The sequence below is a fragment of the Ornithorhynchus anatinus genome, chromosome X1, assembly GCF_004115215.2.
Source record: "Ornithorhynchus anatinus isolate Pmale09 chromosome X1, mOrnAna1.pri.v4, whole genome shotgun sequence".
In the NCBI taxonomy this organism is placed as follows: domain Eukaryota; kingdom Metazoa; phylum Chordata; class Mammalia; order Monotremata; family Ornithorhynchidae; genus Ornithorhynchus; species Ornithorhynchus anatinus.
The window spans coordinates 27,118,565-27,143,906 of NC_041749.1; the positions used below are offsets into that span (position 1 = coordinate 27,118,565).

The following is a 25,342-nucleotide window of genomic DNA, read 5'->3' on the forward strand; positions in this document are numbered from 1 at the left end:
CATTAGTGCTGAAGAGCAGGGATGGGGCCGGGGCCAGGCAGACAAAGAGCTTCTAACTCTGTTTGCAGACTTTAGGCTCCTGCTCGAGTGGCTAATGGCAACCCCACTCTCTGACTTGTCCCTTGTAGATGAATCCCAGATCAGCCTGAGAGGCAATCAGTCAATCAGTGGTATTTGTTGAGCACTTACTATGTGCAGAGCACTGTACTAAGCGCTTGGGCGAGTACAGTACAAGAGAATTAGCATTCACGTTCCCTGCCCATACTGCGCTTACAAGTGCAGCATGTCCTGGTGGAAAGAGCACCAGGCTGGAAATCAGGAGACCTGGGTTCTAATTCCAGCTCTGCCAATTGCTTACCATGTTACTTTGGGTAAGTCATTTAACTTCTCTGGGCCTCAGTTTCCTCATCTGTAAATGGGGATTAAATACCTGTTATCATTAATGACATTTGCTAAGTGCTTACTATGTACCAGGTACTATACTAAGCTCCGCAGTAGATATAGCTAATCAGGATGAACACAGTCCATGTCCCATGAGGGACTCACAGTCTTAATCCCCATTTTACAGATGAGGTAATTGAGGCACAGAGTTAAATAGCCCAAGGTCGCAAAACAGACATGTGGTGGAGCTGGGTTTAGAATCCAGGTCCTCTGACACCCTGGCCTGTGCTCTTTCCACAAGACCATCCCGCTTCTCCCGTCCTCTTAGACTGTGAGCTCTACGTAGGACAGGAACCGTATGTGATCTGATCGTCAGGATTTAGCAGAGTACTCGGGCATGTACTGAGCACTAAGCAAATATCACAGTTGTTATTATTAGCCCTCCGGGATTTTCCCAGTATCCCTTCCCCCATCCCAGGGTACTTTCCACCAGATTGCTCTGCCTAGTGGTATTCAGACAATCAGGATCATTCTGTCTCAACTTGCCCTGTAGGTTGGCGCCTGTAGTTCACACATTCGGAAGGGACCCACCTTCCCAGATAGCTTGGAGGCCAAGCCTCGAGGCTGCAGGGAGAGAAAGAAGGGTGGCCGGGAGGCCGAGGGGAATGCCAAGGTGGCTCGAAGGCCCCTCCAGCATGGAGACCAGAACCATAAGAGATGAGAAGAGAAATATCATCTCCCTTAGAGGAGGAATCTGGAGGCAGTGATGCCATCAGCAACCCAGTAAAGAGATGTCAACTTCAGCCGCCCAAACTGAGGCATAAAACTAATGACATTTAGTTAATGCTGTTTAAATGGGACATTTCTTCCTCTTTTTTTTCCAGACACCACTCGCGATAGTCATAAATATTTTATTAAACTTCCTCTTTTACTGCTGTTTTCCTATCTCCCCTTGAAATACAGCACTGTCAGGTTACCAAGGTTACAGCCGAAATTTAAATAACAGTGCTCTAGCATCCCAGCAGAGGACTGCACTGGCCCCAGGCTGAGGGGAAGAGGTCTCGGCGAAATGTTTGGAGCTTTAGGACAGAACTCCAAGAGGGAGAGAGGAAGGCACGAGCAGGCTGTGGATTTACCCGACCCACTCAAATCCTTCTTGCAATATTTCCTTCCAAAGAACAGTCTCTATTTCTAGGGCCAGATCCCAGAGCTGCTCTCATAAGCAGCCAAATCCATCTGAATACCCAAATCATGAACGGGGTGGAAGAGAACACATTGTCTCTCTCCCTTTCTCTCTCTCTCTCTCTCTCTCTCTCTCTGACACCTGACAGGGTAAAATTAGGACAGGGTCTCACCAAGGTTTCTAATGTGGGAGGAGTTGAAGTGAAAGAGAATTCATTCCAAATAGATCAGAGACCATTTTATTATGAATTATCACTACTGTTGAGCCATTTTCTGGCCTCCTTCCCTCCATACAAGGGGAGAACAGGCTGTCTTTAGTCTGTGTGGTGATGACAGCAGGCAGACTTAAGAGCAGGCAGCTAAGAGCAAGCACTCCTGTCTAAGCACCAGGCTGGAATACGGTGCCTCTCCCTGCCGTGGGAGCTCAGGCAAGGGCACGAAGCAGGTTGGAGACGTGCCCAGGAATAGAGTGGCAGGAACAAGCTGCTGGCATTTCTACCAGGGGCATGGCCTCTGCCACTGGGCCCTTCTGGGATTGCTCCTCAGTGTAACTTGGGAAAGAGGGGACTGGTTGAAGCAGAAGCAGCTGCTCCCCAGGGAGTGACTTTTGGCTCAATCCGGGCACAACATGTCAGTCAAAGAAAGTGAAGAAAAGTGACTTTTCCCTCCATAGCCCTTGGAGTCTACCCTGTGACTTTGGGCAAGTCGCTTAACTTCTCGGTACCTGTTACCTCACTTGTAAAGTAGGGATTAATACTGTGGGCCCCATATGGGACATGGACTGTATCCGATCTGATTTAGCTTGTATCTATCCCAGAATTTAGTGCAGTCCCTGGCACATAATAAGTGCTTAACAGATACTATTTAAAAAGATGGGAGAGTCAAATTTCTAATAGTGGCTTATTGGTCAATCGGCATTATTTATTGAGCACTTACTGTGTGCACTTAGAAGAATATAATAATAGAGTCGGTAGACATGATCCCTGCTCTCAAGAAGCCTATAATCTAGTGGTGGAGACAGACCCTATTTAAATTATGGGAAGGGGAAAGCAATAAAGTTTACACATTTGTACAAAGTACATCGGGGACAGGGCAAGCTTCCCATCTAAATGTCATTAGTTATACTCAATCCTTTTTATTCATAAAGTACTTTTATTTCCAAAGCCGTTTCACATTTCAGGGTGATCTTATTTGTCCTTCCGTGTGAGAGGGAAGCCCTATCCTAGAGTCCTAATCAGAGTTTCTGGGGACTCAAGAGGGGCTCCCTAAGCAGCAGGAATGGTCTGTTAATGGGGGCACCAGGAACCTTCACCCAGGGGAGCTGGGGAGAGAGCTCAGCGAGTAAAATCCTCTCTCTTCAATATTCCCGGGGCACAAGCAAGAAGCTGGAGAAAGTGAGCCCTGGGAATACCAGCAAATAACTGGGGAGCAGAGAAATGCTAGAAAAACAGCTCGTGAGACCCTAGTTGGCAGAAAGCACCTCTGTTTAGAGATGGAAACATTGTCGTCTCCCCCCGACCCCCAGCAGATGCACAATCTTGTTAGTTCGTGGCTCCCATTAACCAAACCTGCCGTGCTTCCTGCTGAAGGACCGACAGCTTCAGCTGAGAAGGCATCGGGACTTCTGAACCTGAAATGTGTTGAGCAGGTTCCTGGGAGCCAGAATGTAGTGTCTCCATGAGAGAGGGGTAAAGGTAACTCAGCTTACACACCTCACCAAGCGGGACACAGGGAGATCCAGGACAATGGCCTGGATTAGCTGCCTGGCATCACCGTGGTCTAGGATCATCTCATCAGCATTCACCACGTGCCCCTGCCACAGCAGGAAGGAGAAACTGCAGAGGCTTAGGAAAGCAGAAAGCGAGAGAGGGAAGAGTCAGAATCGTTAATCAGAGCTCTGAAGCCCAACAGACGCCCCTTGTCCTGCCTCAATGATAATTATAATAATACTAATCGTGCTCTGCACACTGTAAGCATTCAATAAACAGCAGTGATTGAATAATGCTTGTGCTATTATAAACTCTTACTATATGCCAAGCACTGAGGTAGATACAAAGGAATCAGATCAGACAAGGGGGTTATCGCTTCGTCCCCCGTGAGGTTCAAAGGGTGAGCCAGGGATTCCAAAGAGCTAGCTCTACGTGATCTTTCCAGGTCCCTCCCGCCCATCACTCCCCTTCTCCCTCCCCCAGCTACCCAGTACCTTCTTTGCTTTCGGAGACTGCCTGGCTTTGGCTGGCTCACCTGCAGGGAGGGACAAGTCCAAATCCTCCGCTCTGTCTCTGCATTTGGATGAGCTGATCCTGCCACCTTCTGGTCTTTAGACATGCACCACCTCTTAAAGACCTGGAAGACAGCCAACTCCCCTTTCCACTTACCCCAGGCCCCTATGCCTCCCTGTCTCCTGCCTACCCTGAAAACCCACTTCTTCCTGAAGATGTGTCAACAGCTGCATAGCCTTGCCTCTCTTTCCAATCTCTCTATTCCATGCAGACAAGCCAAGGATGATCATAGCCTGGGGGCCAGGAGTGTTTGGAGCATCTTCTCTCTCTGACCAGTCAATATATGACTCCCCAGATACTCTACTCCCCCATGGTTCTCCAACATCTTTCCCAACATCCTTCCTTCCAACATCCTTGAAATTTCCCAATATCCTTCTGGACAGACCTCTTATCTCCAAAAGGATGAGCACTTATTACAGTGCCTGGCACATAGTAAGTGCTTAACAAATACTATACAAAACATATATATATATATATATGTAATTTGACATGGACCTTATCCTCAAGGTGCTTTGGATCTCATGGGGAAGTGGGTAAATAGGAAACTAGGCAAAAAGTGGGTCAGTGCGAGAAGCATAAGGCTTAAAAAACTTGGAATACCTATAAGTAGAATAACTATAGAGGCTTTAGAGCTGCTACACAGAGGTCGCTGAAGAGAATGAAATTTTGGGGATCTGATGAATTCATCTGAGAAGGTTTCATGGAAGAGATCAGTTTTTATTCACACTAGCTTTGATGGAGGATAATGGCTCAGTTTGGCAAAGAGAACCGGGGAGAGTGTTCCGGGCTTGGAGGCAGGAAATCAGGAAGGTAAAGCAAAGGACACAAGCAGGGGAAGGTAAAAAGAGAGTGATCAAGACATAATTTTGCTCCTGGCCTGCCACCTGAAAAGAGGACAGTGGGACTGATTAGAAGTCCACCGAGTGAACTGGAAAGCTGGGCTGGGGTCATGCTACAGTCCGCACGAGATATGCTGCTTCTTCCTTTTCCCCTTTCTCCACTTTCTCTCCCTTTATTACAACTGCCATGCCATGCGTCATTCTTTGCAGGTTTCCAACTCTGCAAACTGTATTCAGGGCAGCCTGCCCAGAAACCTGCAGGAAGCAGAGGGGGTGGTCAAAGGAGCAAGAGAAGTGGCGGGGGTGGCAAGGAAAAAAGGAAGAAGGAGAGGAAAAATTCCCAGCCAACAGTGGGAGGGAGGAAGGGAGGGAGAAAGAGAGAGTGTGCTTATGTTTCCTATATGGCCTCTTTCTGAATCTCCTTTTCCCTTTAATGCTGTCTTTCCTCTTTGTTTTTCCTTCTCTGCTTCTTCCTTTATAGCACTTTTCCCTCTCTCCCCACTTTGTCTCTCTTCCTATTTCTCTTTTTCTTCCCCACTTCCTCTAAATTTCTTTCTCTCCATGTCCCTTGGTCTCCTTCTCTGTTTTTCTCTCGCTCTGCCCTCTAGGCCTTGGCCCTTGTCCACATGGCACAGTGAGAAATGGGTACCCTTACAGTTTGGGGTGTAGGAAAAAACAGTTGCCTAAATCTGAGCTGGAGATCTGGGTCTGGCACTTTCTTGAATCCTTAGGTCCTTCCTTGAACTCACACCTCCTCCTCAGCCTCCTCCCTCGCTTTCTCATCTGTTAAGATCTCCTGACATGCTCTCCTGTATGGAAAGCCAAACTTCCTTTTGGGTTGAATAAGCTTTAGGGGCATGACGGGCAGTCTGGACTGCCTTAGTCTTTTATTACTCTCCAGAATGTCTCCCAAGGAGTCAGTACTAATTAGTGCCCAGATGGCCACGTTATTGCCAGGAGATTTTATATATGTACTGTGTCCAGCCTAGCCACCTGAACAGCAGGAGTGGCCTAGTGGAAAGACCAGGGGCCTGAGAGTCAAAGGAGCTGGGTTCTAAACCCAGCTCAGGCACTTGCCTCTTCTACAACCTTGGACGAGTCACTTAATTCTCTGTGCCTCAGTTTCTTCATCTGTAAAATGGGGATTAGACTGTAAATGCCAGGTGGGACAAGGGCTATGACTAACTTGATTACCTTGAACCTAGTTCAGTGCTTAGTACAGTGCTCGATAGGTAGTACGTGCTTAACAAATACCATTATCATTATCACAATTTCAGGAAGAGGCCTATGAGCTAGGTCCTCTGTGTTTCCCCGAAGCCTCAGTGTCTCTGCTCAGTTTGATTTGTGAAGATGGAGGAAGGTGGCAGTGTGTTTACTGCTCGCCAGTAAATCCACTATTGGCCCAGAGACTGTGCCCTTTAGCAGTAGGTCACAGCTGAAGCAGGAGTGTTCGCCGTGTTTTAGGGGCATGGCTTCTGGAAGAGACAGAAATCCTGTTCTACCTCCTAAATACACAGCCTTTGAGGAATACCCCTGAAGGCTAAAGGACTAAGAATCGAACACTAGAAATCACTCAGGCAAGGAAATGACTAATCATGGCACCGAAATTATGATGAGAATTAACTCTGGGAAAACCACTGTCCTTGATCAGAGAAAACTTTGATAAGGACACAAAAGCCTCTGAGACTGCAAAACTAAGCACAATACTGGGGTTAAATTTAGATTGCCATGAGAGGATCAGATAAATGTAAGGAAGAACTTGTTGATTTAGAAAAGTAACGAAACCCTGGTATAATAAAAACCTAGGAAGTTGTGGAATCCCCAGAAATGGAGATATTTCAAAATAGGAATGACAGAATTACTATGGGATGGTTTAGGAACTCCCTTGCCTGGGCTAGGTAATGTCTAGTTTCCAACTTCGGAAAGGCTACTGGTAGTGTTTTCTGTTTCTGCTTTTGGTGTGTATTGGGAAATCAGCTGTATGCTGAGAAAGTAAGTTTGCAAATGTCTTTCAAGCCAGAGTTTGAGAGAGTTGATGTGGCTCTGAGTTTGGAAACCCCATGGTCTCAGATGTTGTCACATTTCGCCTGACCTACAGAGATGTGTGGTCAGAGAAGTGGGAGAAGAGGATCCTTGCTTCAGTCACCATCCTCGAAGTTGTCCCTCAAAAGGGGAGAATTTAAACTAAAGAGCATGCCTCCCCTTCTCAAAGACCAATGAAACCCCAAGACGACGGACCCACAGATGTCCAGAGGTGTCAGGGAAAATATAAATTTAGAGAAGCAGTGTGACCTAGGGGAAAGAGCATGGGCCTGGGAGTCAGAGGACTTGAGTTCTAATCCCAGCTCGTCCTGATACCTGCTGTACGACTTCAGGCCAGTCACAACTTCTCAGAGAAGCAGCGTGGCTCAGTGGAGAGACCCCGGGCTTGGGAGTCAGCGGTCATGGGTTTGAATCCCAGCTCTGCCACTTGTCAGCTGTGTGACTGTGGGCAAGACACAACTTCTCTGTGCCTCAGTTACCTCTCTGTCAAATGGGGATTAACTGTGAGCCTCACGTGGGACTCCCTGATGACCCTGTATCTACCCCAGCGCTTAGAACAGTACTCTGCACATAGTAAGCACTTAACAAATACCAACATTATTATTATTATTATTCTCTGTACCTCAGTTCCCTCAACTGCAAAATGGGGATTCAATACCTTTTCTCTCTCCTACCTAGACTGCGAGCCCCATGTGGGACCTGATTATCTTGTATCTATCCTAGTGCTTAGTACAGTGCTTGGCACTTATTAAGTGCTTAACAAATACTATTAGCATTATTATTAATAATACTTCTAATAATAATGAGAATTACTGGGTACTCGACCAACAGATAAATATATAGACTCACTCTATTTTAACTATCTGCTGTAATGGCACTAATATTGATGAAAAATATTCCCATATGTTCCAAAGTTTTTAAATGACAGAAAGAGGAAAGCCCTTACGGTTTGATAAAGGAATAGAAACCTATGCATTTCTAGGACAGTCCAAATCAGAGACACTGAGGAGAAGCATTTTCTACAAACAGCTGTTCAAGGAGTTATGTGAAATGGGCTAGTGCTTTTAATTCCGACCCAGTGCACACATTCTGATGCCACAAAACCATCACAGCTGGGGTGCATCATGGCAGCTTGAGCAGCAAGGATGAAATGTGCCTTTGGAAGTAGGGAAAAGTCTATTATTACATAGAAGGAGGGTTTGCAAGTCAGTGTGGAGGCTGATCTCCTGTGGTCATGGCCAAGTTTAGAAGGTGGCACCGACAGATCAAAAGCACTAAGTTTTGCGGGGGGGGAGGGAGGTTGGGTGGAATTTTTTTTTAATGGTATTTAAGTGCTTACTATATACCAGGCACTGTTCTAAGCACTGGGGTAGATACAAAGTAATCAGGTTGGACATAGTCCCTGTCCCACATGGGACTCACAGTCTTGATACCCATTTTACAGATGAGGTAACTGAGGCACAGAGTAGTTAAGTGACTTGCCCAAGATCACACAGCAGACAAGCAGCAGAGACAGGACAAGAATCCAGGTCCTTCTGATGCCCAGGTCCATACTCTATCCACTAGCACATGACGCTTCTCACGTAATAATAAATAATAACACAGATAATATCTCTTGGCCCATCCTGGGGCCAGTCCCTCCTCAGGTACTCTAGATTTGTAACAATATGTCATTAACATGAAACATTTTGAGGAGTGTGTGGCCTAGTGGAAAGAGAACGGTCTTGGGAGTCAGAGGACCTGGATTCTAACCCCAGGCTCTGCCACTTGTCTGCTGTTTGACCTTGGACAAGTCATTTGATGTCTCTGTGCTTCAGTTACTCTAACTGTAAAATGGGGATAAAGACTGTGAGCCTCCCACTTGTCCACTATGTGACTTTGGGCAAGTCACTTAACTTCTCTGTGCCTCAGTTACCTCATCTGTAAAATGGGGACTAAGACTGTGAGCCCCATGTGGGGCAACCTGATTACCTTATATCTACACCAGTGCTTAGAACAGTGCTTGGCACATAGTAAGGACTTAACAAATACCATTATTATTATTATCATGTGGGTCGTGGACTGTATCAAGCCTGAGTATCTTCTATCTACCCCTCTGCTTAGTACAATGTCTGGCACATAGTAAGCACCTTAATAAATACCATAAAAAATGAACAGAGTACTCTATGATGCAAAACACTGTGGAAAGAGCATGGGCTGGGATTAAGGGGATCCAGGTTTGAGTCCCAGCTCTGGCACTAGCCAACTGTGTGATCTTGGGCAAGCCGCTTAAGCTCTCTGAGACTCAGTTTCCTCATCTGTAAAATGGGGATAAGACATATTGTGAGTCTAATATGGGGGCAGGACTGAGTCCAATCTCAAAACCTTGAATTTACCCCAGAGCCCCAAATAGTGCCTAATAAATGTTGTTGTTGTTGTTATTATTGTTCTTATTATATTTAGAGCGTAGCACAGTCCTTACCCATTAGGGAGTTACAATTGGTAGGGAGATAAGTAGGACAAACTGAGGTTGAAAATTACTAGATACATAAATTATACAAAACATGCATTCATATTTAGGCATGGGACACAAGGCAGACAAGAACAAAGTAAAGAATATTGATTTTGTTTATTTTACCCACTGCATATACCCTGGAAGGACATGAAGAGGTTAAAAAAAAGTGTATTTGATTGTAAATTTTATTTTGCAGGTTGCTCTTGCTCTGGGTTCTCACTGCTTTAAGTCCAAATGCCCCATGTAGAAGTGTGTTCACCTTAAGTGTTAAAATATCATTATTATTCTATCATATGAATTACTAAATCATAATGTTTTATGTCCGAAATTGATTATTCCTCAACTGAAAACGAGTAAGGATCAGATTCATTCTGAGAAAGATTGTTGTGGGAAGGGAAGATATCTATCCATTCTATTACATCCTCCCAAGCACTTAGTACAGTGCTGTGCACAATGAAAGGGCTCAATAAATATGATTGAGAAATAAAAAATATAATAGATCTTGGATTTCTATAACACCTTTAGCCCAAAGATCTCACAGATCTGTTATTTCTCCTCCCTTGTCGGACTGCACTAGACATGCATTCCTGTCCTCTGGTTCCTCCACACAGGCGCTTTGAATGGAGGGGAAGCTGTCGTGGAGATGGTCATATCATATTAAACCTAAAGACACTGTCGTCTGGGGAATTCACCATTTCTTAACTCATCCCACAACAGAACAGCCAGCCATTAAATGAGAGCAGGTCCTTGGCAAATCAAAGGGATATAGAGAAGAGGGAAAATATCCTGCCGATTCATGCCCTTTTTTGGTGCCTGAGAGTGGAAGATGATTGGGGAAGCCCCAGGAAGCAACACATAGGAGAGATTCTCTGGCTATCAAACCACAGGGGGCTTGCCCTCCCTTCAGAAACAGGTATGGGGGTTGTGGGATCAGGGGCAGCAGTCAAAGGCAGAGAAGAGATTGGGATCCAGGCTTCTGATGCCCTATTTCCTAAACCCTGGATTCCCATATCTCCCCAGATCGCTCCTCAACCCATCCGGCAGACACTGGCAGGAGGGATGTCTGGAATCCTTCATGGCCACAAAGCCAATTCTAGAACTAACTGGGGGCTAACGAGCAGAGCAGGGGCCACTTTGGAATTCAGTCCACACACCCCGTACTCATCCCGAAAACGGACTCTGAGATTTAAATTAATGGCTGAACACACATTGTCATATGTCACTGTACTAAGCAGTTGGGATAGTACAATATAACGGAGTTATATACCTCCTCACTGGAGGACGTGTGCCTTCAATAAGGCTTTAAAGGTGGGGAGAGTGATTGGCTGTTGGATGTGAAGAGAAAGGGCAGTCCAAACCAGAGGCATGGCATGGGCAAGAGGTCGTCGGTGAGATAAACGAGATGGAGGCACAGTGGGCAGGCCGGCATTAGGGGAGTGTAGCGTGTGGACTGGACTCCAGTAGGAAAGCAGCTAGGTAAGGTAGATAAAAAAGGGGCAAGGTGATTGAGTGCTTTAAAGCTGACTGGAAGGAGCTTCTGTTTGATGCAGATGTGGATGAGCAACTATTGGAGGTTCTCAAGGACTGAGGAAACATGAACTGACCCTTTTTGTAGAAAAATAATCGGGGCAGTAGAGTGACCTATTGACTGGAGTGGGGAAAGGCAGGAGGCAGGGAGATCAGCAAAGAGGCTGATGCAATCAGGGCATTACTACTATTACTAATCTTCTGCTTCTGAAGGATTAGAAAGCAATATTTCTACTTCATTCCACAAAGCACCAAGTAACTTTGTCTGTAACCTCTTCGGAGGATAAAGAATCATCTTTGGTGTGAGTGTCATCCGAGAGGAAAGATGAGTCTGTGTGACAGGGAGGGACACCCCAAAGAGAAGAATTTATGTGCTGAGAAAAGAGAAGGGGTCCTGGGCGTTCCAGACGAAGGCCACCGGCACCAAGTTTTGTCCAAGACTGGGCTGTTTGTGTTCAGTGCGCTAATGATGTTGAGAAAGACAGAATGAGTCAAACTACTGGAGACTGACTCCTGACGTGGGAGAAGTGGGGGACGATGAGCTATGAGGGTGAGGTGGTGAGGGAGTCCTCTTCCTGTTCACAATTTCATTTTGAACCTATTTAAACTAGAAGAAACCATCCCAGACTAGGTTGGAAGCCCCTTATCCTGCCACTCATCCCAGCTGGCCGAGGTTCTGGGTCTTCTGGATTCTCCTGGATTCTGCGAGGACAGAGGTACCCCAGCTCAAGAACTGAGCCCCACGGGTCTGTCAGAGTTGCAATCACAACCCGTGGAATTCAGTTCTCAAAGCTGAGCGTACTGAATCTCCAAGTTGAAGCCAGGCAGAGAATCACGTAGATGGCCAGCCTTCTCTCCTCATAGCCTGGACCCCTTCCAGAATCTGTAAGACCCAAGAAAGATGCTTCCCACAGGACAGCAGTGGCTGTTGTGACCCATATGGCTTACCACCTCCTCCCCATTGTCTCAGAGACATTTGGAATTTATTGAGGATGCAGACGTGATCCTTTTTCCTTACCCTTACTGTCCTGACACAGAAATTATCAAGGCACGTTCGCAGGTTCACCTAAGTCCAGGAAAGTGCAGGATCGGCTGGACACATTTCCTGGGGTGAGGACATCATTATCAGGCTGTGCCAGAATCGGGATGGTGATCCAAACAGTTTTGCTGCCATCCTGATGTTCTCCTGAGGTGACACAGGCCACTAGGAGAAAGAAGAAAGTTGTAGGGGGGTGGAGGGACCTGGAGAAAATATCAGCTTCAGCCTTCTCAATTGAGTCACCTGGGTCCAAGAATTTATGTAAGCATTAGCAAATTATATACCCGATTCTTTTAACCAACATACAGCGTACCTCATAACCAATGATTCCCCACCCCACCCACCTACTTGTCAGTAAGAACTGAAAAACACCAAGTTTCTTAAACTTTCAAGGTTTTCCTTTCCAAAGTTTCTCTCTAACCAAGGCTCGGGAAAGACTGTCCTGCCAAACCTGAATTACCAAATGACCAGAGGTGGGTGAGAAAGTGAGCAGGAAGGAGTGAAACAATAATGCCACAATATGACACCTTTGATCCAAGGATCCCAAAGCATTTTGGTAGCGGACCCATAGTGACTGCTTTTTGTTTTTTTTTTTTTATGGTATTTGTTAAGTGCTTACTGTGTGCCAGGTACTGTGCTGAATGCGGGGATGGAGACAAGATAATCAGGTTGGACACAGTTCCTGTCCCATGTGAGACTCTCAATCTTAATCCCCATTTTACAGATGAGGTAACTGAGGCACAGAGAATTAAAAGATTTGCCCCAGGTCACATAGACAAGTGGCAGAGCAGGATTACCATCCAGGTCCTCTAACTCCCAAGCTCATGCTCTAATTTCCTATCTGAGAAGCAATTTTAGCTCCTCTAGGAATCTCCAAAGTTACGTATTGGACTCCTATCTTGTCAAAGCCCCACCCCTACACCATACATTTCCCAAGAGCTTAGTTCATTGCTCTGCACACAGTAAGGGCTCAGTAAATATGACTGAATGAATACATGCCCAAACATGCCCCCGCCCCACCCTCCAACCCCTGATCCATGCTTTCTCCCACTTTCAACCTCTTCTGGCTCCTTTCCAATCTCCCTGTCTTCCATTTCCTCCTCCATAGTTCCTCCAAAGCAACAGACCTGCTGTCCCACCCTAGCCCTTTTGCAGTCAGGAGCCAGAATGGTATAGGTAGAGTGAGCAGGTGGCAGAGGAAAGAGAGGGTTGGAGAGAGCTTCAGATCGTCCCACATGACTCGTATTTTTTTTTAATGGTGTTTAAGTGCTTACTATATGTCAAGCACTGTTCTAAGCACTGGGGTAGGTACAAGTTAATCAGATCAAAGTCCCTGTCCCACATGGGGCTTATAGCCTAAAGTAGGAAAGAGAATAGCTATTGAATCTCCATTTTACAGATGAGGAAACTGAGGCACAGAGAGGTGGCTTGCCCAAGGCAACTGGCAGAGCAGGGTCCTCTGATTCCAAGATCCATGCTCTTTCCACTAGATTCCTCAGCATTGATCTTTTTGACCAATCAGTGGTATTTACTGAGGGCTTATTCTGTGTAGAGCACTGTACTAAGTGTTTGGGAGAGTACAATACATGGTACACATTAGGCACTTAATAAATATTATGACTGAGAGTTGAGGTTTCTTTATTTCTTGATTTGGCCAAATCTCTATTGTATCTGATTGTTGTTAATAATGTTATCCTCAAATATAAAAAGAGATCATATAGATATTTAATTGCTAAACACTGCTATTAACTTCTACTTTGTGAAAATATTTCCTTTCTCTATATTTACTGATTTTTCCCCCTGAAGTGTGAAGACAAAATCATTTACTTAGGGCATGATCTGGTAAAAAATTCCAAGTTGATTTTGTTTTTTTAAACCACAGTTTCTTTGACAAGCCGACGGGTTTCTCAAAACATAACTACTGCCCCGATGCCAGGAAACTTTTAAAATTCTGGTGCCTGGGTGTATATTTGAAAAGCAAAAGCTTTTCCCAGCAAAATGACACTTTTATGGGTGGTTTCACCAGCCTCGTCCAACTCAGTAGAGGAAATAGTCCCAAATTGCTTCAATGTCCTTGTTTCTTTACAACCTTGAGAATCTGAAGAGGATTCTTCCACTGGACCCCTGTAATCCAGGACCCATTCACTGGGTGGGTCCCTCAAATTCAGTTCTGGGTCCCCTTCTATTCTCCATCTACACTCACTGCCATGGAGAATTCAATTGCTCCCATGGCTTCAGCTACCACTTCTAGGCAGATGACACCCAAATCTACGTCTCCGGCCCTGATCTCTCTCCCTCTCTCCAGTCTCTCATATCCTCCTGCCTTCAAGATATTCTTGGATGTCCTCCCGTCACCTCAAATTTAACATATCCAAAACAGAGCTCTTTATCTTCCCACCCAAACCCTGTCCACTCCCTGAATTTGCCATCACTGTAGGTGGCTCCAACATCCTTTCTGTCTCACAAGTCCATTATTTTGACATTTTCCTTGACTCTTCTCTCTCATTCAACCCATATTAGTCAATCCACCACCAAATCTTCTGGGTCCCATCCACGACATTGCTAAAATCCACCCTTTCCTCTCTATCCATACTGCTACCATACTCATCCTATCCCACCTGGATTACTGCATCAGGCTATTCGCTGACCTCCCAGCCTCCTGTCTCTCCCCACTCCAGTCCATACTTCACTCTGCCACCCAGATCATTTTTCTACAGAAATGCTCAGGACACATCATCCTGCTCCGCAAAAAAACTCCAATGGTTTCCTACCCAGCTCCGTATCAAACGAAAACTCCTCACCATTGACTTTAAAGCACTCCAACACCTTGCCCCCTCCTACTCACCCCTCAACTCTCCTTCTACAACCCAGCCCTAAACACTTTAGTCCTCTGTGCTAACTTTCTCACTCTTCCTCAATCTCACCTGTCTCACCGCTGACCCCTGTCCCACATCCTGCCTCTGACTTGGAAAGCCCTCCTTCCTCTAATCCGATAGTCTCCCCCGCTTCAAAGTGTTATTGAAGGCACATCTCCTCCAAGAGACCTTCCCAAACTAATCCCCCCTTTTCCTCATCTCCAACTCCCTTCTGCGTTGCCCTGACTTGCTCTCTTTGCTCCTCCTCTTATGTACATATCTGTAATTTTTATTTATTTATTTCGATGTCTGTCTCCCCCACCCTGGAGACTGTAAACTCGTTGTGGGCAGGGGATGTCACAGTTTATTGTTGTATTGTACTTTCCCAAGTGCTTAGTACAGTGCTCTACACACAGTAGTGCTTAATAAAGACGAGTGAGTTAACGAATCCATCGTACACATATGTACATCCTTGGTACATACTGTCCTCGACCCATCTGCTATATTGTTAGTCTTCTATCTTTGTAAAAGTCACATGTGCCCTCTCCAGGATAGTTGGGTGGGTGTTAAGCGTGGCCTAGTAGAAAGAGCACGGGCCTGGGAGTCAGAGGTCCTGGATTCTAATCCCCGCTCCACCACTTACCTTCTGCGTGACCTCGGTTAAGTTATTTAACTTCTCTGTGCCTCAGTTCTATCTTCGGCAAAATGGGGAGTAAGACTGTGAGCTCCAGCCCTCCCACCTGCTAACTGGCTCTAGGGTTCATAAAAGTCAATCCCATCATCAGGTGGAAGCCAATGTGCATTCTGAAAATGGCCAACCCCTCAGTTGATGAAGGAAAACCCCCCATCCCCAAACACACCTGCTTCCAGAATCCAGGAGAGTCTAATGGAGTCTGGCTAGATCAGAAGAGCAAGGAACACTTGGCTTCTTGGAGGTTGCTCATGGAGCTGGGCCAAGTCAGTCCAATCATGTGGTATTTCGGCATGGGAATGATGTTTTTTTCCAGGCCGAGCAGACTTCCTGGTCCTAAAGGACAGTGAGGCACAACATTTACTGCCATGGTTGGATGCATCATCCTCACCAGTAAAAATTTTCTAAGCCATCACTGTGTGACAGGAGATTAGATCCTCCCTCTTTCCCTACCTTCTTACCCACATCTGCCCGGTGACTCTAAGAACAGAGCGCTCACTAGTGCCTTTGCAATTGTACATTCCTTTGCAAGACCTGCAGAAGGAGGAACTGAATCCCCTTTCAACAGATTCAAACACTGAGACTCCACCCATCTCCATTCTAACCACTTCTTCATCTTCCACTAGGCCCATTTAGTAATTTACAGTTTAGATTTTATTACACTGGAAATGACTGTCCCTACCAGATGAGTACCCTGTAGGCACTCTTGAGAGCAAGTGTAATTGTTTTGCATAGGCAGCTAAGATAAAAGGCAAGTTTTTTTTTTCCTGGGGAACATAAGTAGCACCGATTGCCAGGAGACTATTCTTCCATCCATCTCCTCTGAATTGTAATATGATGGTGTTTCAATGGTAAATGGGCCCACCATTCCCAAAGCCATCAAACTAATGAGTCATGTAAATTCTCAGCTTTTATCCTCGTCACCCCAGATTTCTATCATCTTTTTTTTATGCCACTGTCATTACTGCAGTGCTTAGGAAATCATTTCTGCTCTGTCTGTGACTCCTTGGAGCTGGATTGTCATTTTCAGTTCCTGTTAACTAACCAGAATTGCTCTTCTGTAAAATCAACATGCAGCCAGAATGAGTTTATCATGGGAGATAATTAATTAGCATCGATGGGACCCTGGAAATAAATATGTGGTTCCATCCTATTAGCAATAGCATATTTTTTTTGGTCTTTTGTTGTGATTTAAACACATTTGCTCCACAGCAGGGAGAGTGAAGGGAGAGAAAGAAAGAGGAATTGATGGGAAATACTTGGTGTGTTTAGTAAGTAGGTTCAGAATGGCAAAAGTGGAATTTTAAAAACAGAATCAAAAACTCATTCTAGAGGACCGAGAAGGAGCATGGCCTACTGCAAGAGCATGGCCTGGGAGCCAGAAGACCCAGGTTCTAATCCCTGCTCTGACAATTGCTCACTATGTGACCTTGGACGAGTCACTTAAATTACCCGTGCCTCAGTTACCTCATCTGTAAAATGGGAATTAAATCCTCCTCTCTCCATTTTAGGCTGTGAGTCCCATTTGGGACAGAGAAGGTGACTACCGTGGTGAACTTGTATCTACCCCAGAGCTTTAAACAGCATTTGACGCATAGTGAGCTCTTAAATACTATTTTGAAAAAAATTGGTGTGTCAGGAACAGAAGTTCAAAAATATTTCAAATTGTCGGAGTACTTACACTTGACAACTATTACATAAAGTGCAGTGAAGCTGAGTGATTCTATTACCTTTCCTTATACACCCCCTCTTAGTCCCCAAGATAAGCAAGATATCAGCAGTGAGGAATTGAGCCGTGGGATGTTCTCAGAGGGAAGCTGAGTTAGCAGTCTGGACAAGTCATGTTTTCCCAGAAGAGGACATTTCTTGGACTGAGGGCATTTTGCCCTTGAGCTGCCCAAGGAAAGGATATGGCAGCATTTAGGATCTTGCACAGTGACCTACAGATTGGAAGAGATTTAGCTATGATTTTTGTCTCCACCTCGATCACCCGATGACCTTTAGAAAACGCTCTGAACTCTTATGATCAGGTTTCTCAACTTGGACTTGGAGCAAGTGCTTAGTACAGCGCTCTGCACACAGAAGGCACTTAATAAATACCATTGATTGATTGGAGGTGAATATATATCTGGTGACAAGCATTTATACAGTTCTCAAACATCCTAGAGAAAGAGAATTTTAGCCATACTGTTGATTTTGGTATGGAGGGGGGTTTTTCGTACTTGTTTTTAAACCACTGATGAATAACTGATATTCCATCATCATCATCACCATCAAAAGTTTTCACTGACAGTCTACTGGGGGCAGAGCACTGTTCTAGACTCTTATTTTATAGTGGAAGTAAAAGATAGCATTCCTGCCCTTGAGGAGTTTACAAGTCTAATGAGAGAGATAACGATGTGTAAATTGTCAAATACACATTAGGAAAACGAGTAAGAGTATTCTTTAATACAGTATTACAAAGTAATAGAGTAAGAGAATAGATGTAATAAATATACCAAAAATCATGGCATAGATGGAAGGAGGTACCTACCTGACGGTCTTTTGTTTTGCAATGAATCACTACCGTCTCTCTAGAGATGCTCCCTCCCTGCCTCCTCCCTCAACCCCATGTTCTGTCACAAACAGTCATAATTAATCCTAAAAAGGGAATAATCACATTGCAAAGCTGCCTGTAAATCAATCAACATGTAACAATTAGCCCAATATGATGATCTTTGGCGAAAGAGTCAGCTCTACAGGGATCGGGCACAATGTCTGTCCCACATGGGACGATCAGTCTAGCATCCCTATTTTAAAGAAGACAAAAACTGAGACTCCGAGAGGTTAGGCGACTTGCCTAAGATCACATATTAGGCTGAGCTGGGATTCAAACCCGGATCTCCTCCTAATCCAGTACTTTTTCCATTAGGCCGTGCTGAACACGGGCGAGCAATTAAATTTAAAAAGAGCAAATAAGTAAAAGAAACGTACATGAAGATTACTAAGGTGGCTGATGAGACAGTTTACAAATTTTAGTTTTTCGTAGTTCTACTGAAAACACACTCTCCTCTTGAAATATCCACCGCAGTGGTTCCTCTTCTTGCTGCTGTCTAGTAACTTGAATGGCAAAAATGAAGCGCAAGTAAAAAAGCCTATTTCACCTCCAGGGGTAACATCTCTACTATTTCTGATCTGTTTTGGGTCACTTGCCTGTACAAGGAGCTCCCCATGATTCAATCATTCAGTCAGAATGAGTCCCTACAGTGTGCAAAACACTGTACTAAGTCCTGGAGAATACCATGTACAATATATTAGACCAGGTTCCCAGCACCACACAGGGGCTCACAATCATCGCCAAGAGCTTCTGCACACGGAAAGAGTCTGGGCCTGAGAGTCAGAGGACCTGGGTTCTAAACCCGGTTCTGCCACTAATCTCCTGTGTGACCTTGGGCAAATCACTTCACTCCCTGGGCCTCAATTACCTCATCTGTAGATAGGGATTAAATCCTACTCACTCCTACTTAGACTGTGAGCCTGGGACTGTGTCCAATCTGATTAGCTTGCGTCAACAGTGCATAGGACAGTCTGGCACATAGTAAGCACTTATAATAATAATAATAATGTTGGTATTTGTTAAGCGCTATGTGCAGAGCACTGTTCTAAGCAATGGGGTAGATACAGGGTAATCAGGTTGTCCCACGTGAGGCTCATAGTTAATCCCCATTTTACAGATGAGGTAACTGAGGCACAGAGAAGTTAAGTGACTTGCCCACAGTCACATAGCTGACAAGTGGCAGAGCGGGGATTCGAACCCAAGACCTCTGACTCCCAAGCCCGGGCTCTTTCCACTGAGCCACGCTGCTCCCGGTATCAACCATTGAGTCATGCTGCTCCCGCTTATAATCACAATAATAAAGAGAAGGTAAAATTTTTAGGAGGGCTTTGAATATGAGGAGAGTTGTGGTCTTGCAGATTTAAGGAGGAAGGGATGAGCTTATTTATATCCTCCTGGGCATTTATCAATCAATCAACCAATCATATTTATGGAGCACTTACTCTGAGCAGAGGACTGTACCGAGTGCTTGGGAGAGTACAGTATAGCAGAGTTGGCAGTCACGTCCCCTAACCACAACAAGTAAGACCAATTTATTAATTGTGAGTGGTGCAAACATTATTATGAGGTCTTTGTATCACTTTATTCCCCAGCATCCAGCAGAGTTTACTGTACCAAGTGAGACTTCAGTTAATTCTGCTGCTACTAATATACTATACTTATGACTGAGTTGCAAATCCAGAGTGTTACATGTGCAAGAAGCCAGAGCTTAGAGAGTCAAGAACGAGGTCTTGTTGGAGGGTCAACTTGGGCAGAGTGGTTCTTGGAGAAGCAGCATGGTCTAGGGAATAGACCGTGGGCCTAGGAGTCAGGAGGACCTGTGTTCTAATTCTGCCTCTGCCACCTGTCTGCTGCGGAACCTTGGACTAGTCATTTAACTTCTCTGTGTCTCAGTTACCTCATCTGTAAAATGGGATTAAGACTGTGAGCTCCATGGGGAACAGCGACTGCGTCCAACCTGATTAGCTTGTATCTACCCCAGTGCTTAGTACAGTGCCTGGCACATATTAAGTGCTTAGCAAGTGCCATCAAAAAAAAAAAATGACTGAGCTGGGGAAGACAGCAAAATGGTAGGTTGTAAATTGAATCATTCATTCAATGTATTTATTGAGCTCTTACTTTGTGCAGATCACTGTACTAAGCGCTTGGAAAGTACAATTCAGCAATAAATAGAGACAATGCCTGCCCTCGACAGGCTCACCTTGAACGCTCCTTGAATCCAAGAACTTCTAGTGAACCTTTCGAACTAAAACCATCCCCGTTCAGTCAGTCAGTCATATTTATTGAGTGCTTACTGTCTGCAGAGCACAGTACTAAACACTTGGGAAAGTACACTATAACAGACACATCCCTGTTCTGTGCAGTTTGCTTTTTTAAGTAAAAATGACTGACCCCGATTGGTGAAGGGGATTCTCAGAGGCAAATGACTCTGTAATGAAGCACCTGAAATATCCCTAGAGCTGGCAATTGGCCCACTCAGCAACCCACTGCAGGAATTGCACAAGAACTCGCAGTGTAAGGAGACCTCCAGAAGTAAATCACCTGTTCTGCTCACAGAGGAAATTTTCAACCAATGATTTGGAAACTTGACACATAGAGATCAAAGGAAACCATCCTTTGGAACTTATTGTCAGCACATCTTACCTGTTTCCTTCAAGTTTGGAAAGAAACCTTTAATTCTTTACCCCCAAGGATTTGCAGTGATGACCCAAGAGAGCTTCACGGGATCAGCTTTTCAGTCCTACTTTGGAGCAGCATCTTCAAGGGGAGCATTAGCCTTTTCGTAAACTAGATTTTGCTTTTCACTTTGAAAGTCCGGAATCATCTTGCTCTCAGTCCCTGAGCCGGTCTGTGTGACTTTTCCTCCCCCGAGAAGCAGGCGACCTCAGTTGTCCTTTCCAGTTAATGGGACTAATGTGTTTAGTCTCCCCGGGCCCCTCCCAAAGCCTGAAGCTGCCTCAATAGTTTATTGTCACAAGCTTTTCCTGTTGCTCGGGAATCTAAAGGGGAACTTCCCAAACTGAGAAATCCAGCCTCCCTCATGACCTGCTGCTTATTATAATAGAATCTCCAATGCACCACAACTGTAACTCTTAAGATAATTCCTGGGTGAGAACAGGGCATCTCTTGAATAGCAAGTAGTTATCTCCATACTTGAGAAGCTTTCCTTCAATAATGTATCTTCACATGCAAAACTTAGGAAGAGGGAAAGTGTCCCAGCCCAGACTTTAAAAGGCTATTTTCATTCATTCAGTCATATTTATTAAGTGCTTACTGTGTGCAGAGCATTATGCTAAACACTTGGGAAAGTACAATACAACAATAAACAGTGGCATTCCCTGCCCACAGTGCTCTGCACATAAATGCTCAATAAATACTATTGATTGATATTCAAGCAGCGTGGCTCAGTGGAAAGAGCATGGGCTTTGGAGTCAGAGGTCATGGGTTCAAATCCTGACTCGGCCATTTGTCAGCTGTGTGACTTTGGGCAAGTCACTTAACTTCTCGGTGCCTCAGTTACCTCATCTGTAAAATGGGGATTAAGACTGTGAGCCCCACGTGGGACAACCTGATTCCCTTGTGTCTACCCCAGAGCTTAGAACAGTGCTCGGCACATAGTAAGCACTTAACAAATACCAACATTATTATTATTATTATTACATCGTGCCCCGTGGAAAGAGTCCGGGCTTGAAAGTCAGAGATCGTGGGTTCTAATCCCGGATCCACCACTTGTCAGCTGTGTGACTGTGGGTAAGTCACTTAACTTCTCTGTGCCTCAGTTACCTCACCTGGAAAATGGGGATTGAGACTGTGAGCCCCACATGGGACAACCTGATTACCTTGTATCAAACCCAATGCTTAGAAAGTGCTTCGCACATAGTAAGCGCTTAACAAATACCATCATCATTATTATTATTATTATTATTCCTCTAGCAGGGATAGATCACAGCCTAAGTAGGAGGGAGAACAGGTACTGAATCCCCATTTTATAGACGAAATTAAAGACCCAGAGAAGTTGTGATAGGTCACACAGCAGGTAGGTGGCTGAACTCAGATTAGAACCCAAGATCTCTGACTCTCAGGCTCGGGCTTTTTCCACCGGGCCATACTGCTTTCCTGCACAGGTCCTGTCTCTAGCACTGAAAAAATTGAGTCTTTAGGAATTTTGACTCTGATTGAGGAAGAGAGGAGGAATGCCTTAGCTAGTAGTTAAATGAAAAGACTGAATCAGATCTGCAAACAAGAATTCTTTGCCCTCCTTCTCTGCCATCATAGCATTACCACATTTGCTGCCGGGGCTTGCTGACTGTCCCTCGGTCTCTCCCCACAAAATCCTAGCCATGGACCTCCCATCTTATTGAGTTGTTACACCTGAGTTGTTCCTTTTGAGTTACCCTTGAGTTGTCGCATTCAACAAACTTCCTTTGTTTGGATTCCCTCTTCACTAGTACCATTCAAAAATGATCTATCCAGCCATTTTTGCATTTAAATCCTGGGTAAAGGCAGCATTGCCTAGTGGAAAGAGCAATGGCCAGGGAGTCAGAGGACTGGTTCTAATCCCACCTCCCCCACTTATCGGTTCTGTGACCTTGGACAAGTCACTTAACCTCTCTGAGCCTCAGTTCCCCATTGTAAAATGGGGATTAAAGTATGAGCCCCATGTGAGACATGGACTGTGTCCAACCTGATTAGTTTGTATCTACCCCGGCACTTAGACCCGTGTTCGGCACATAGTAAGCACTGAACAAATAACATAAAATGAATTCTCTTTTCCTCTTCAGTGGTATTATTTCTTGAGTGTTTACTATGTGTAGAGCACTGTACTAAGTGCTTGGAAGTGTAGAGTACAACAGGATTGATAGGCATGTTCCCTGACCACAGCGAGCTTACAAAAGCAGCCTAATGAAAAAGGAATGATTTTTGTTCCTGCCTTCAAATTAAGCCATTTTATTATAGCCTTATTATAATGGGACAACCAGAAGATAATAGTGAAATATCAAAATTCAGTCAATAGTATCAGGACATTTGGCCTCTAATATTGTCCAATTTGATGAGAGAACCCCGCTCTAGAGACTAGTACATTTGGCAGGATAAAGCAGATGAACTGTTGGAGAATGAGCAAAGGTTTGGATGGAGAAAATAAAGTGAGCTCAACACACCCAGACAAAGGTTCCAGTATGTCAACCTCATTAATCAGTCTCAGAGTTGGAAGAATCCTCCAGAGATTTAAGGCAGGAGCTGAATTCCTTTCTATGAAAAATAATAACTAGCATTTTAATGTCCAAAGGCCCTAGACTAAATACCAAGGTTAGAAAACTGTAGGGAAAAAAAAATGAACATTTTTTTAACTGAGCGTCCCCTTCACAAAGCATACTGTTAAATATTTTTAAAGTGAAAAGCATGCATTGTTTTCAGTTTCTTTCTATCCAGTGTAAGTTTTTGTCTTCCTAAATAGGCACATAAGATAGAGCTGCTATTAGTAGGGTTCTTAGCAAATTGCTTTATCAACCGTAATTGCTCCACAGTTAAAAAAGCTTTTTTCCTCACAAATGGTTATTTCTTTTTCCTCAAAAAGCTAAACATCATTTTTAATTTTGGATAAACCACATCTCAATTAAACCCATTAAAAAATGATCAACTCATTGACTTATTTACAATTAGAATTCCTAGCAAAGTCTCACCCACTTCCATTCAACCGAAATCCAGTGTGATTTAAACACATATCATTGTATCTTCAGTGTGCAGTTTACTCTACACAAAGCCATTATATAAGAGTTCACTGCCTCTAAGAAGATAAGTAGGTAGTAAATAAGCTTGGAATTTTTTTTTCCAACTCTTACTCACGGTGAGCTCCTAAAAATTCTTTCTATTTATCTTTTCCAATTCCATGGCTTTTCAGTTTTCCTCTTCTTCAGACAACTTCTGTGACACGATTGCATCTTGCCGGGTAGCTCCTCATCTGAAGGGTCCCGCTGTCGGACAGAGAAAGAGTGAGCTGTCACACGGTGTCCAGGAGCACCCCCATGCCCATCTTCTGGAGAGCCACACGCTTTCTAAGTGAGAAAAGGAAGAGATTCAAACCCCATTTGCATACGGTTTTATTCCATCTCTACACCCGGCACGCTGATGGCTCTGGAAAGTCCCTTCTCAATTCCCTCCTCAGTCTAGAACTGGGGAAGCAAAAAGTCTCTCCCCTTCTGTTAACCTTTCAGTGAGGGAGAAAACTACGGTCTTGACTCCAACTATATCCCCCACCCAAGAGCCTAGTGGTCTGGGCTCTTCTCCCTGCAAACTGGAGGGCTCAAGACCATTCATTTGGCCTGTATTGTGTGGAAAACTCCTACTTTTTCTTTTTTGTTTCTGCACGGGAGGAAGCTCTGGTCAGGCGCTCGATACTCTGGCTTCCTGTCTGTACTCTCCGTGGTCTAATCTGGGGAAATCCTGAGAGCATTATCAGCTGCCTGATAAGCCTCTAAGCTTTTCAAGTATGCTCTGGTTAAGGTTCAGCCAAAACCTCAATTGAACGTTAGTCAAAAAAAAAAAAAAATGCATGTGTTTTAAAAAGTTATGGGCATCAACCAGAAAGCTTTTGTTAACATCTTATGACATGTACAGCCAGCACTGGAAGCCTAAATTTGTCAACCACTCCAGAGTCTGGCGGCTCCAAATCGGCACTGCTCCAGCTAGCAAAATTCTGTCAAAAAGTAATTTTAAGCATCCATCACCAGGGAGCAGAGTAACCTGCCATTGAGCTCTCCCACAGAGACATGATTCTTTCTTCCTGGCAGGACTTCCCGAGGACTTGGGATCTAAGCCTGGCTCTGCCAATTGTTTGCCGTGTGGCTTCAGGCAAGTCACTGAACGTCTCTGGGCCTCAGTTGCCTCAACTGCAAAAGGGGGATTAAATACCTTTTCTCCCTCCTATTTAAACTTTGAGGCCCATTTGGACAGGTACTGTGTCCAACCTGATTAACTTGTGTCTATCCCAGAGCTTAGAACAGTGCTTGAACACATACTAAGGCAAATAGATTCAGATTCCTGCCTGACCTTAATGTGACCTATGTGTTACTCTTTCGGCCATCCTTGTAAATGTGGTACCTGGAATAGAGAGAAAGGGCGGTAAGAGATTCTATACTCCAACAGTTTCTAGGATATGCATTCTAGAAACAGGATCTGGAAAAGTGGGAAATGTTTCTGGGTCTATATACCCCAGAATCATTTGGAACCAAAGAATTGATGGCAGAGACAGTAACTAAACCATAGTCTGAACCAGGGATCTGCCTTGTTGCAGTACTGGATAGACTTTACGTAACTTGAACATATTGAATTGGCTGCTATCTACATTTTATCCAGCTTGCACAAACTAGATTAGGAATTCCTTGAGAGTAAGGATCTTGCTTTTTCTTGTCCCGG

The 25,342-nt window shown here is 44.6% G+C and overlaps 1 long non-coding RNA gene and 1 other non-coding gene across 2 annotated transcripts; both read right to left on the reverse strand.

Annotated features, from left to right (window-relative positions):
- Nucleotides 1–2,415: 2,415 nt before the first annotated feature.
- On the reverse strand, nucleotides 2,416–23,963 carry LOC120638016. The gene is made up of 5 exons (XR_005659467.1): nucleotides 23,774–23,963; nucleotides 15,503–15,669; nucleotides 11,767–11,952; nucleotides 3,808–3,909; nucleotides 2,416–3,407 (listed from the first exon to the last, which is right to left on the reverse strand). It is a non-coding gene; the product is annotated as an uncharacterized LOC120638016 (long non-coding RNA).
- MIR146A (microRNA mir-146a) lies at nucleotides 11,439–11,567 on the reverse strand. The gene has a single exon (NR_034887.1). It is a non-coding gene; the product is annotated as a microRNA mir-146a (primary transcript).
- Nucleotides 23,964–25,342: the final 1,379 nt, after the last annotated feature.